Source organism: Crassostrea angulata, chromosome 6, assembly GCF_025612915.1.
Source record: "Crassostrea angulata isolate pt1a10 chromosome 6, ASM2561291v2, whole genome shotgun sequence".
Lineage (NCBI taxonomy): Eukaryota > Metazoa > Mollusca > Bivalvia > Ostreida > Ostreidae > Magallana > Magallana angulata.
In genome coordinates, this window is record NC_069116.1 from 37,286,834 (window position 1) to 37,301,916 (window position 15,083).

Sequence of the window (15,083 nt, forward strand, 5' to 3'; positions counted from 1 at the left end):
TACAAGCACTCTCAGCTGACACCAAGGACAATGGTCGTGTGACCTTGACCGAGACCCATATGCTAAAAATTGCTTTTCAGAACTTTGTTGTCGCCGGGCGCATAGTGTTTCACAAACACATCTTGTTTCAATTTATCAATATTATACTTTCAGACAAAGCAGAAAATGTGTTTGTGTTTTAAATCTTTTATACAATAAAAAATGATTAAAATACTGAGTATGCAAAATTGATTTCTTGTTTTATTTACTATTATCAACTATAATAATTTAAGCTTTAATATTAATCGTTGATGTTTTAAAAGATTCTTTATAGGGAGTGTGCTATTAAAAATCAAGTACAAGCTTGAGAATCTATACTGTCATTTGAGAGTACGTTACTGAAAGTCCAAGTAGCTCAAAAAATTCTATGTCTCGGCATCTCTCTTAGCGCAGCCGTACGTGTTTGCTCACGAATTCTATCAGGACACATTTTTATAGTGCGTTACCTTTTCTATACATGTACGCAATGTTGAAAACACTATCTTTTATTTGTCTGAGGAACTGAAGTACAGATGTGCATTCAGCCTCGCCCAATGCCCGGAAATCCAACACAGATTCAATTTTGCGGTATTTTATGCCACTGTAATCGAAGATTTGGGGGTACATAGTTTTTCACAAACACATCTTGTATTTATTTTGGTTAACTTGGCTTTTTTCCCTTTGAAAAACTACTCATAATTCATTAAATGACATGAATTTAAGATCAGAATTTTCTCACTCTCTTAATAAATTTATGATGGCGGATCCATAAAAGAAATACTGTAACGGTGCATTTGGGGGGCAAACAAATTATCAAATTAAAATCAGATGCGTTTGTGAAACACTATGCGCCCGGCGGCAACAAATTTCAAAAAAGCAATTTTTTAGCATATAGGTCACAGTTAAGGTCACAAACTCATTATCCTAGGTGTCATTTAAAAGCACCTAATTAGTGAAGTATGCATACTAAATACGAAGTCTCTTTCTCCTATGGTTCAAAAGTTATGGCGAAGGTTAAAGTTGACAACAGACAGACAAACAGGACAAAAACAATATACGATTCGGACGCATAAAAATGTGTCCTGATAGAATTCGTGAGCAAACACGTACGGCTGCGCTAAGAGAGATGCCGAGACATAGAATTTTTTGAGCTACTTGGACTTTCAGTAACGTACTCTCAAATGACAGTATAGATTCTCAAGCTTGTACTTGATTTTTAATAGCACACTCCCTTTAAAGAATCTTTTAAAACATCAACGATTAATAGTAAAGCTTAAATTATTATAGTTGATAATAGTAAATAAAACAAGAAATCAATTTTGCATACTCAGTATTTTAATCATTTTTTATTGTATAAAAGATTTAAAACACAAACACATTTTCTGCTTTGTCTGAAAGTATAATATTGATAAATTGAAACAAGATGTGTTTGTGAAACACTATGCGCCCGGCGACAACAAAGTTCTGAAAAGCAATTTTTAGCATATGGGTCTCAGTCAAGGTCACACGACCATTGTCCTTGGTGTCAGCTGAAAGTGCTTGTAAATGTAAACTCCAAAACGAGAAATCCGAATTCGAATAGCTAGTTTCGAATAAACGACAGCATATATAATTATGAACCCACAGCATATAATTATGAACCCACAGCATATAATAATGAAACCAAAGCATATAATTATGAACCCACAGCATATAATAATGAACCCACAGCATATAATAATGAACCCACAGCATATAATTATGAAACCACAGCATATAATAATGAAACCACAGCATATAATTATGAACCCACAGCATATAATAATAGACCCACAGCATATAATTATGAACCCACAGCATATAATTGAACCCACAGCATATAATAATAGACCCACAGCATATAATTATAGAACCACAGCATATAATAATAGACCCACAGCATATAATTATAGAACCACAGCATATAATTATAAAACCACAGCATATAATAATAGACCCACAGCATATAATTATAAAACCACAGCATATAATAATAGACCCACAGCATATAATTATAGAACCACAGCATATAATAATAGACCCACAGCATATAATAATAGACCCACAGCATATAATTATAGACCCACAGCATATAATTATAGAACCACAGCATATAATAATAGACCCACAGCATATAATAAAATCATCTAACATAAGGCAGCCATAGCGTTCCATATATAACAATGTTTTTACAATAAATTACACGATGCTTGTCAACAACGTGCTTTTTTGTTAACACTTGTCAAGAGGTATAGGGTTCTAAATTAAGCCATTCGACGTTTTATACGCCTAAATAATTTGCTAAATTGAAAATTTGTGATTTGAATGAGTCCAGACTACATTTTAAATTTACTTTCATTCAAAGGATATATTTTCATGTTTTTTATTGTTGATATATTAAAGTAAACCCATTATGGGTCAAAATTCGTGATTTTCACAAATACTTCAGAATTTATTTAATAATTGTCAAACTAAAAAAGTTCACAATGATAGTTATTTGGCAAGGTAGCTCAGTGAGTTACACGGTGGATGGTAGACACTCCCTCTCGGCCGGGATGGTGTTCGAATCATTGTGAGAGGTTTTTTCTGTCACTCCAATTAAAAAATAATTTACAGCTGATAGCGATACGTCACAGAATGAATGGGGAAGATTTGCGGTTTGCACACTCCTGAGAGAGAGAGAGAGAGAGAGAGAGAGAGAGAGAGAGAGAGAGGATGGATTATGGAATTTGCTTATTTTTCCAGACTAGCTAGCTGTTGATGGTTGTATAAACATAATTCCTTTGGAGTCAATTGTTGTGTTCCGGGACCCCACCCTAAAATGAATAAAAGGATCCAAGATGTCAGCATGTTAACAGCTAGCCAGCTCCTTGCATAGTACTTATGTAAATAATATTTAAAGGAAATTTGATAATTTCATCAGGCTATGTTTACAGGATAATGGTTGTTTACAATGTAAACCAAATCCCTTCGAATATAACTGTTTCAGGACCCCACCCTGACAAAAAAAAATAAGGTTTAAATATTGAATCCTGAATGTTAGCCAATACATGCACCTGACTCGACAAATTTTCATATTAAAAAAAATAAATACCGCTTACCTAATACTAGAAAGCGTAATTTTTTTATTATGAAAAAAAAAATGTAACGTCAGGTGGCTGTTTAAGCGTATATTGTTTTTAATGTGAGAAAAAAAATGTAACATCAGGTGCCTGTGTTAGCCAACTCCTTGATTTATACAGCTAGATATATTTCATGAGAGGAATTTGCTGTCGAGGTGGACAATAGCTTGCTATTATCCTAGAAGGTGAATTATGATTTATCTGTCAATGTTTGTTGTTTAATACGTTTGAATTATCGGACTTTTCATTTAGGTATCAATTCGAGTTCAAACAGCTTATCAATAAATATATTGGCAAATTTGTTGAGATTGGTGTCATATGTTGTTTATAAACGCAAGATTGGAATAGAATTCAGAAAATTGGCAGGTTTCATGCAAACTTTAAGCTTGTCTAGGTATCCACCCCTATTGACTGCGTCTCTATTCTTACTTGCTTCTTTTCCTGTCGTAATGTATAGGTAAAAAAAATTAAGTTATGAAAAACCATTGTATGTGTGATATTTTATACGTGCTCATGCATATATAATATAATATATAGGATCTCTTATGATTTGCGATGGCATATAATTTTTATCCAACGAGTTGTTTGTTTTCTATCCCCGAGCAAATCATGAGAGATTTTTTTGATCACATAATTTACCACGTCTTTTGTTAAACCTCAATTTTTTGTGTAAAAATTATAATTGTGAGACACACAACACATTTACAACAAGACGTCAATAACTATACTTATGGAGAAAAGTTCCTCGAAGATTGATAAAAATTTCATTTTCTAAGATATTTTTATCAGTTCATGAAAAAAAAATGAATAAAACAGCATTAAATGCTTCATATGTACGTCTCCATACTTTTCAACTGAGTTATTATTTTACTTTTTCATTCTTGTACGTCAATCAACCGCCTAGACCGTTGTGATTTAAAATTATGACGTTACGTTGGGTAAGAATACACAGTATAGAATCAACATTTTACTACATGAGTGATATCCAACATATATTGAGCTAAGCATATGATAAAAATACGCCATGCATATACTGGTACTGGTACAACCAATAAACTCCTCCCTTGATGCACATTGGCATGGCTTTCTGTTATAAGATCTGGGAGCATTTCTCTGCACTACATATTGAGGCATTGAACCTGATTTGTTCATGTAGATCGCTTGTACAACGCAAGTTATTAAAATATTAACTCTGTGGCCCACGATTTCCTCCATTTGTGAAAATGAAAAAAGAAATATATGTATATATCATGACAAAAAGTGATAACCACAGACTATGGTGCGATTTCATTGAGTTCATGGACTGAACATATTATATGAAAACCGATGGCGTTCTCCAATAGTTGCTGTTACATGTCTCTGTTCATTCGAATAAAATATCCTGAAAATCAAACAAAAGACAGAGTATTAAAAAATGCAGTACAAATAAATGTATGAAGAATTTAGATATTTGATTCAAATGAATATTATGAGTCTGATTTGCACAATCGCCACATTCTTCGAGAATAACTCACCTAGCTTTATCTTATAAAAATTTTTATAGAATAATAACTGAAAATAGGCGTTTTAATGAATCAACGAATAAAATTCCTTTCTAATTCTTAAAGTTTTTCAGATCGCAACCGTACCTTGTTCAAATAGAACTACCGGACGCTGTGTTTTTTTTTTCCTTTAAGGAAAAGTTCAAGTATTACACCGTGAAAAAATGACCCTACAATTTTGTTTAGGATTTCTTATTAAGATAATCATGATAAAAGTCTTTCATCATATGTAATATACAACATCCCATGTACAACTGCAAAGAATAAATATTTTTGAATTCTTAAAAAATTACATTAATATTCGCATGGATTATCAATGGCTTGCAAAAATTGACTGTCCTTATGAATAAACGTACAAGAGCAAAGATTTCTTCATACTGTCATGTTGTAAATTTTGAATTTACCGGGTGGCAGTAAATACAAAATTAACAACATGACAACTTGTAAATTTTGTATTTATAAAATGCCACCCGGTAAATTCAAAATTCACAACATGACAATACCCTTTCGCCCAAAGACTTGGAAACGTTTTGAATTTTAGGACTATTTTCTATAATATCACAAAATGTGAAACCAAGAATTTGAACAACAAAAACAACCCCCCCCCCAAACCCCAAGGTAGCTGAATCGCACGTAATAATTGAAATCTGAATGTTTTGAGACACCATTCCCCTTGAGGAGGTGAACCAGACAGTTGCTTCAGTATAATTTCGTTTGTCGTCCATCATTTCAATGTTGTTTACAGTCTACGGTCTGAAAAATTTCATTTTGACTTTTCATGACGTGTCAGAAGGTAAATAGGTTTGACAGATAGTATTAATAGTATGTCCCAGGTTCCCGTTTCGATCGCTTTTTGTTGATTTTCTTTATAAAAACCAATTACTTATCAGCAACGAACGGTTGAAATCGACAGAGTATACATGTATTAAAGTAAGGGGTTGTTCTAGAAAATATTTTATCTAGATCTCCCTAAGAGGGGTTCGGCCAAAATATTGGATGGGTGTCTGAAAACAGTTTTGTCACAATTGAGAAAAACAAATTTTTTTTTTTCTTATTCATTATTTTGCTTCAAAATGTTTTTGCTTCATGCATTCATTTGGTTTCAAACATTACTCATTCCTTAAAATGAGAGAATCCCATGTATTCTCTCAAGAAACAATCCCCTACACTGCTACAGGCTGAACGATGTCAAAACGTCATGAAAGTAGCTTACTGATTACGATGTCGGAAAAATGTTCGAAGTGTTTCGTGAACTTCAGAAAGTTATAGAAGATGCCAGACTTTCCCAATCTCTATGAGAACCCGGGATAGGTAAGATGAACGAGGTAAACGATTTGGTTGATTGGACTCTTGTTTTAGAATTGACTCTATAACATTTTTTTGTGAATTATTCTTAGAGATCAGAATGTCAAAGGAGTTTAGCACGTCTTGTATCATCTACATCCCACTGAATGGGTTGATGACTTAAGTTGAAAACTAAATAGACAACTACAGCACTGCAGCTAATTGGTTGACACGAAAATAAGAGCCCTGAAATCTCAGACTGATACCTCTTGTAATTGGCAATCGGATTTCGCGAAAATTGAGTCACGGATTGTTACTGAAAGACAGTTCACCTTTCGTTAACCTTTGCATACTCTCAGTTATAAAAATGTCTGCTATTTTAAATGTGTCTGGCGTAATATTAAATTAGCGAATGGTTTCGATTTTCAACGAAATAGCTTATTGTTATTGCTTTGTTTCTTCTCCCTATCATTATTATTATTAAAGTCTCCTTTGTTTCTCTTTTCCTTTTATTAATATTTTTCTAACGCTTTTTTGTACAAGAGATTTCTTGAAAACGACTCGACCGATGTGGCAACGCACTTTGAAAAAATTTACGCACTTTGAAAAAAATAATTTTTTAAAAGTGCGTTAAGATTGTCCCAAATTTAACGCACTTTGAAATTTTTTTTTCAAAGTGAGTAATCTTTCAAAGTGCGTTGTAACAGACCGATTTTCTTGAAACTTTCAGAATTTTTAGGTATTGATAAAAAAAAATCTTTTTTGACGTTTTAGCGATTTTTAGAGCGTCGATTTATCCTTGAAACTTCTCCTACACGCTAAAAGATATTGAGTTAGAATGTTCTCATTTGTTACGTAATAAGGGTTTTTAAGAGACTGGAAATCCCAAATTGAGATCATTAATATCTGAAAATGGAGAAATAGTTTGAAAAACAATTAGAAGAAAAGATGCTTATAGAATGATGAATTCAACAATATGCAAGCATCAAAATTTCTTTAAATGCTCCCAATAAGCAGACAAAGGGTCGGTCTTTAAAACGTTCTTTCCCAGATATCTCATGAACGGAAAAGAATTTCTAAACACTTGTTTAAGAAAAAATGCGTTTAAAATCATTAACCGTTCATTTTGTATTAAGAAAGGGGTTGTCTTCTCAAATAGGGACTAAAGGGGGTCAGCAGTTTTTGCTAGCACTCTCGAGCGCTAGCAACTACGTTAGTCTTTTTCACTGGAATACGCATGCTCGACTCCATAGTGGGGGATTCTGGGAATACTGTACTACTGTAGATAAACTGTACCATTAGAATTTCGTTTTATCATTTTCACATGAATTTTTGTTTTATTGTGCATGTCAAAAAGTAAAAGTAGCTTACGTCTTATTTTGCAAAGTTATTTTCAATATTATAATAAATAGCTAGCTTTATCTTAAATTTCTTCAAGCTCGGAAAACAACTTCGGATATGTTTTCCGAGCTTGACGGAAAGGCCCGAGAAGATACGATTGCTACAGAACAGTACCAATGGTTCTTGAAAATTTTCACTTCGATATTGAAATTACAATAGATACATAATGATTAAGGCACAGTCAATGAGCTATGCCTCTAGATTCACAGTTCTAAATTGAGACCCCACTCCAGTACAATTCCAGTACACCACTATGCCTTCCTTTTTAATTAATCGATTCAGAAATATAAACCAATGTTTTATAAATCTGCTTCTGTGTTTTATGATGGCTACAGCGCTAGCTCACCAATCTTTTTAAAAGATAAGCTTGTTCATTCAAAGCTCGTTACTAATGAATTTTTTTTTTTATATGGTAAAAATCAACCCGTGCATTAAAATAACTTTTTCATTTTTTCGTAATAAAGGATTTAAAGGGACTGGAAGTCCAAAATTGTTATCATTAATATCTCAAAAATGAGACATATTTTGAAAAGCAATATAGAAGAAAAGATGCTTAGAATGATGTATTCAATAAAATGAAACCATCCGAATTTCGTTGAATGGCCCAAATAAGGAGATAAAGGGTTGACCCCTAAAACTGTCTTTCCCAGATACACGGTTCATGAGAACGGACAAGAATTTATAAATACTTGTTGAACAAAATTTGCTTAAAATCAAGACTTTCCATTTGATATCACGATTAAGGGGCCAAGAGGGGTCAACATTTTTTCTTTTATAGTTCGTTATTGAGGGATATTTTGTAATATTTTATGCAAGCAAAAATGTTTATAAACAGTTTTCTTTTACCCGCTCTTTAAAACTCTTTCTCATTCGTTACGTAATGAGAGGTTTTAAGGGACAGCAGTCCAAAACTGTGATCATTAATATCTCAAACAGGAGAAATATTTTGAAAGCATCAAGATTCTACTCCCATTTCCAGACTTTGTTTCTTTGACGAACATCAAAGACAGGGTCATTTCGCCTTCTAAAACTCGGACGGAAGACCTCCTCGTTTCTCGCAACGTGATCTTGTCTAGTTACAATTATTCCTGTTTATTTGATCCTTACATTCTTATTAACGCTTACTTAATTTACCGTTAACTTCTGGTATGCTTAGTCATGTTCTCTTGAAATAACAACGCGCATATGTTCATTCTTATGAAAGGTGCAAATTAATTGTTTATATTATCTATGAATTATATAACCGAGTAGTCTATAAACTCTTGATTAATTAACACACAATTTCTCTGAATGTTACGTAAGTTTGTCTCGCGCGACTAGTTGAAGATTTTCCCTGCTCGACATTTTTTTTTTATTCGGATATCGATAATAGCAGGGTAAGTGGCAAAGAATCGTATAGATTTGAGTTTTTTTTATGTTTTACTTTGTTATGGTTTTTTTGGTTTGTTGGTTTCAATTAACAAACTGCTGTAAGCATGTCATGCAAAAGATTGGGACTAGTTTTGAATTTGAACTTATACATTTGTAATTCAAAAAGGTAGCTAAGCCGTCTAACGCCGTTTGTCCTGTGTTTAATTTGCTCAAGAATTTGGACGAATTTAAAACGGAACGAAATTTACCTCTTGCACAGAATACGTGTATTGTCTCGTAAGATCAGTGCACTCACGTCATTTGATTGTCGACAATGCAAGGTAAATATGCGCCAAGCTAAATCTTCTCCTACCTACACAAAATACTACATGTACTCGGGATTAACCTTCAGTCACAATGTTTATTACGAGTTCGACCCATTTAATTGTGATTAGTCAATACTGCAGTGGTATTTTTTGATGTGCCAAGTAGTTTTCATTTCATTTTCAATATTGCTATTCACTTTCAATGGCTTCAGTTATATCGTGGCGTCACGATGTACGTACATGTAGGAAGACATATCTGTTTATCAAACGCCAATCAAACTAAAATTACAGGCAAGAATATCTAGTATCTGCTTTGATAAATCTTTTTTCTTTCTTTTTTGCTCACAAAGCTTTTTTTTCCTTATGATATTAATATTTTTATCGTTTAAAAGGTCCTTTATTTACATTTTCAAGTAAAAAATTTACTGTAAATTATATGATTTTATTTATCGAAGATTACAGAAATAACAATGCAGTGATTTTCTAATTCACTTCAGTATATACCGGAATTTAGCAATTAAATATCAAGATGGATAAAATGAAATGTTTTGTCACTCTGATTTATTGATTGTATATAATGACCTCATCCATAAACTCGTATTTTTATAACCGAAGAAAATGTCGAACTTCAATCTGTTTATTTGTCTTCATTCATACCTCAAACAAACATAACACGGCTTAGTAGCACCCGCTAGTAGTCATGTATACCGGTGGTCTTTAAAATCGATACAGACAAGTATTTATCTCGAATTAATCAAAGAAAGATGCCACATTAACTACTATTGTATGGTGATAATTGCCACTCTTGTAAGAAAATAAACAAATATGAAAAAAGAAAAAAGCGTAGGCTTTTTCTTCAGTTTTCACAAAACATAAAACTAGAAGTTCACACAGTAAGATGAGTAAGTGACCTGTTCGAGAGAATATCATATAAAATCTACACGAACTAGAATGAATGAGAAAGTATTATAGTCTAAGATTTGAGAAGAAAATGTGGCTGGTAAATAAAATGATTGGATTTTTGTTATCATTTTTCTAAAGCAGCAATCAAATTAAATTTACATGTAAGTCTAACAATTTTTTAATGCAGTGATTATCGTTTAATACCATTTAAAATTTTAACTAAACCAAAAGCTTTTGTTTGTCCAGTATCTAATACTAGAGTATGAACATGCTTTTTTATGTTAGGATGTCTGATTATCGAGAAGAGGCATGTGAAGTAAAACACATTGCGAAAACGTTAAAAAAGAACAATAAAGAACATCCCCCCCCCCAAAAAAAAAAACAAAACCAAAAAAAAAAAAAAAACCCGCAAACAAACAAAAACAAATTAAACACAACCAAAACAAACAAATAAACAAAAACGTTGGGCAGTAGCGAATTCAGAGGGGGGCGCACCCGGCGCGCACCCCCTCTAAAATTGTCAAAATAAAGTTAAATTATACTCCGTTGATAAAAGAAAATGTACAACTTGCGAGTCTTAATCATGAACTTTTTGGAAACTCGTGGGATTTCTCTACATAGTCATTAAATTGATTTCAACGGTGTAGTATAAAATTAAAATATCTGTGTGTACATAGAAAGCCCATTTTAATTACCCTCTCTTTGGGTTCAAATGTTATTCGTTATACTAGGTAGTGTGTAAAACGACTCTTCATTGTTTACAAACCCGCAAATACAAACTGACATGGTTATCCTTCTTTTAACTTCTTAAATATCGTCCAATTGAACATGATTTTTTAAAAAATAAAACTGATTAATTTACATCCATTCGTACGAAAAAAAGGAAACAGAAATGTGTCTTATATTTCTTCATTGCAGAGGGTTTTGCTGGGATTTTGCAGGTCTTATATTTATAAGCGTATAACCATCGGGCTGCCCAGACCCCTTGCCTAAAACTGGCACCCCCTCTAACTACATTAAATTCACAGTGACACTATCTCCATCTGTTTAAGATTCAGGTGTTATTTTCCCCCCAAATATTTTAACTGGTAGTGTAAAAGTTGGAACCGGTAGTTACGTGTTTTGAAGGTCATTGATCATTTGTAAAAGGCATAGATTAAAAAAATAAATAAGCCATTTTGTAATTGAAAATAGAAAATTGGTTAAGCTGAAGGTCTTTTCGAGGAGATATGATCACGCCATCAGCCTATTCTTAGTCTGATGAAGGTTTTACTTGGGGTTTATAATCAATGGTTATAGTCTCTTGGTTCAAGTAGGATTTAAGATCCAGACAACCTTGACAATCTTTATATTCAACATCGAGTTTAATTTCGTAAAAAGGCTTTCATCATTTTATTTTTACACCCTAGGGATTTGTTGGGAGAATTCAAATCAGCGTTCAAGTTTCTGGTTTTTTTTTTATCTCTTCCTTCCATTCAAATCATGGAAAAATGTATTATAATGGCGGGTCAAAAAGTTTACATCACTGAAGTGTACGAACTACCGCTCCAAAACGTGAATCGCCAAACGACTCTTCCTGGATGCTTCCTATTGTTTCACTGATCAAGATTTTGTAATGTCGATTCCGTTTTGAACGGAAATCACTTTCCATCGTAATGATCGCAATGTTAACAGATTGAATCGGCATGCAAAGAACACATTAGTATCCGTTGCGCTTCGAGTTTATCATCGCAAAGAAAATCAGAGAAAATTTAATATAAACAATATCATATAGAAGTTTTTGTATTGGTAGTTATACGTATTGTTAAGGTAAGATACATTGACGAACAGATACTGCGTTTCCGTCGATAATGGTTGAATACTTTAAGTGGATCTTGTTGAGATGATTCATGATATAGCCTAATTTGTTCATTAAAGTGCAATTCCTTATAACGTGTTGTACTGATAAGATCATTGGTCATCGGTATGCGTATCCTTCGTATCATTATTTATTTATTAAATCCTTAATAATTGGTCCCCACAAATAGAGTATACAGGTATATATTTACATTCTACTGTGTTTTCCCATTAAATTCCGTGATGTTTAATTAAATGCCTCTAAATGCAACACCTATTCACTGCGTATGAATTAACGAGTAATTTACATAAGTAGTTCTCAAACAGAGATTTCTATGTTATCAGTTAAAAAATGTATTTCATGAATGTTGTCAAAACACCATGTTTTATAATTATTCAACAAAAAAGTTGACTTTATTGTTAAAAGCAACATTTCAAGAGTTATTTATCATGGATTATATTTTCATGCTCGTCGATCTCATCTCAACAGTCTATGTGAAAACCAGTTTAAACCAGTTTTACAAAACAGCTGTTCTTGCTGTTACTTATTCACTCCCTCCGTGATCTGCACTTTATATCGATTTATTTAAGTAAACAATTGATTTCTTCAGTAAGGGAATGTAAATATAAGCATTGAATGATTTATTTTTGACGTCGTCGTGTCAATAACTTCCGTCAGGTGAGCAGACAAATTATCATAACGCGCTAACGCGCGTTATTCAATTTGTCTGCTCACCTGACGGCAGTTATTGACACGACGACGTCAAAAATAAATCATTCAATGCTATAATGTCATGCGTTTACACTTTTCTTGGAATGTTTGTGAAAATGTAACATTGACGGAACAGCAGAAAACGTATTAATGATATACTAAGTCAACTGCTCTGGACACTTACCTAACAGTACTTTAATAGAGACAAATTCATTGCTTTAAGACCATATATATTGCTTCAGAAGAAATAGAGGCATGCCCACTGCATGCTATAAACCCCTTTCTCTTCTTGAATAAGGGACACGCAAGTCGCGATATCTAAGATGACTCCCTATTACTTTCTTTAGTCAGTGATTAACACACGTTACTGACTTCAGATAGGTTCCATCAACTATCGAGAGTGAATGCAACCTAAAAATCCACTAATAATTACGTAATGAATGATAATCAAGTATTAGCTTAATTTTTCAAAACAGTTGATTTCCTGAACGTTTCATATAAAGCGAAATAATTCACTTTAAAAAAGATAAATTTTTGTACAGTCAACTCCAAGTGTTGTGATCCGTGATGAACTTGGTTCATTGAAGTACACTTCCCATACTGTAAAATTTGAATTGATAAGTCAATTCAGTCTAACATGTGCCATATGAGAAAGTGATGACGTCACCAAATTGAGTTTTTAACAGGGTTTTCCAACCCGAAAAATCCGGTTATTAAAATGGTGAAAATGGCGGGCGGGCGGGCGGCTGCCAAAAGGGTACCCTCATTGTACGGATAACTCCTCCTACAGTTTTCAAAATGCTAGTAGGAAGTTGTTCTTTTGCAGATCAATTGTACATATATCAGAGGTGTGCATATTACTAGGATTTTGATTTCTGATAATTAATAAAACAAAATACCAGCTTTTGAACTTACTCATCTTCGGACAAAATATTGCATATATGGTACCCTCATTGTACGGATAACTCCTCCTACAGTTTTCAAGATAGGAAGTTTTCCTTCTGCAGATCAATTGTACATATATTGAAGGTGTGCATATTGCTAGGATTTTGATTTCTGATAATTTATGAAAAATATACTACTTTTTTGAACCTTTTTTTAACTTCATTTTTTTGGCAAAATATTGCACATAGGGTATTCCATTTCACTGGATACAGTACGTAGTGATTATCAATTCAGGGTTAACATGGATTATGGATACAGTTCACATAAAAGAAAACCCGGTTTGCTGTCACATTGACAGCTTTTCACTTGTTCGGAAACTAAAACAATCCCAGTCAAACCATTTCAGATGAAATAAACATTTACATGTAGCAAAAATATTATTTAATGTACTTTGTAAATTGCATGAAAAAAATCTAAATGTTTATTTCGAAGGAAATGTTTAGAATACAATAAAAGTCGATTTAATTATGAAAATAAATACAAATAACTTCGTGAAACAACTCCTTAATTTCTCATGCTACAACCAGCATCTACAAATAGAACCGAAAGCGAAATGTGTACCAATTGCGTAGTCTTCGCTCAAAAGCCAGACAAATATTGTTGATTTCAAAGAGCAATGACTAAGTGGCCAGCAATGAAATAGACAGGCCTACGTCACATTGCTGTTTGACACAACTACTCAAAGTCCAGCCTCTTGTTAAAATTGTTTTATTTACCGGGTTTTCCAACGGAAAAATCCGGTTATTAAAATGGTGAAAATGGCGGGCGGGCGGGCGGCTGCCAAAAGGGTACCCTCATTGTACGGATAACTCCTTCTATAGATTTCAAGATAGGAAGTTGTTCTTTTGCAGATCAATTGTACTTATATTAGAGGTTTGCATATTGCTAGGATTTTGATTTCCAATAATTTATGAAAAAAATACCAGCTTTTGAACTTAGTCATTTTTTTGACAGAATATTGCATATAGGGTACCCTCATTGTATGGAAAACTATTCCTACAATTTTCAAGATAGGAAGTTGTTCTTTTGCAGATAAATTTTACATATATCAGAGGTGTGCATATTGCTAGGATTTTGATTTCTGCTTATTTATGGAAAAAAATACCAGCTTTTGAACTTAGTCATCTTTTGGCAAAATATTGCATATAGGGTACTCCATTTCACTTGATACAGGTTGACATGGATTATGGATACAGTTCACATAAAAGAAAACCCAGTTTGCTGTCACATTGACAGCTTTTCACTTGTTACGATTAACTACGTGAAGCAAGTCTTCAAAGAGGCATGGTCACGATTTTGGTCAACATTAATTTCTTAGTTTTTTATGTTAACTTTACAATCCCCCAGTAAGACATTTCATGTTATTATAATTTCATGTTAAATACTGAAATCTGATTGGTTTAGACGCAGTTGGTAATCCCTTCTATTACCCTCAACGTTAGCAACACACTTGGCAACGGGTAACACAACAAATTGTTACATGCGCGTAAATTATGCGCGTACGGTTCGCCGTAGAATTCACTTCATTTCTATATAAAAGAAGTAAAATTTTCTTTAAAAATAAGACATTCAGTATAATAAAATAAATAGTGCCTGTTTGGGAGGGTAACTGTTGAAATTGACACCC

The 15,083-nt window shown here is 33.2% G+C and overlaps 1 protein-coding gene across 1 annotated transcript in view; it reads left to right on the top strand.

Moving 5' to 3' along the window:
* Positions 1 to 15,083, top strand: part of LOC128190842 (equilibrative nucleobase transporter 1-like) — a 50,868-nt gene that overhangs the window by 13,523 nt on the left and 22,262 nt on the right. The gene's annotated exons all lie outside the window — the stretch shown is intronic.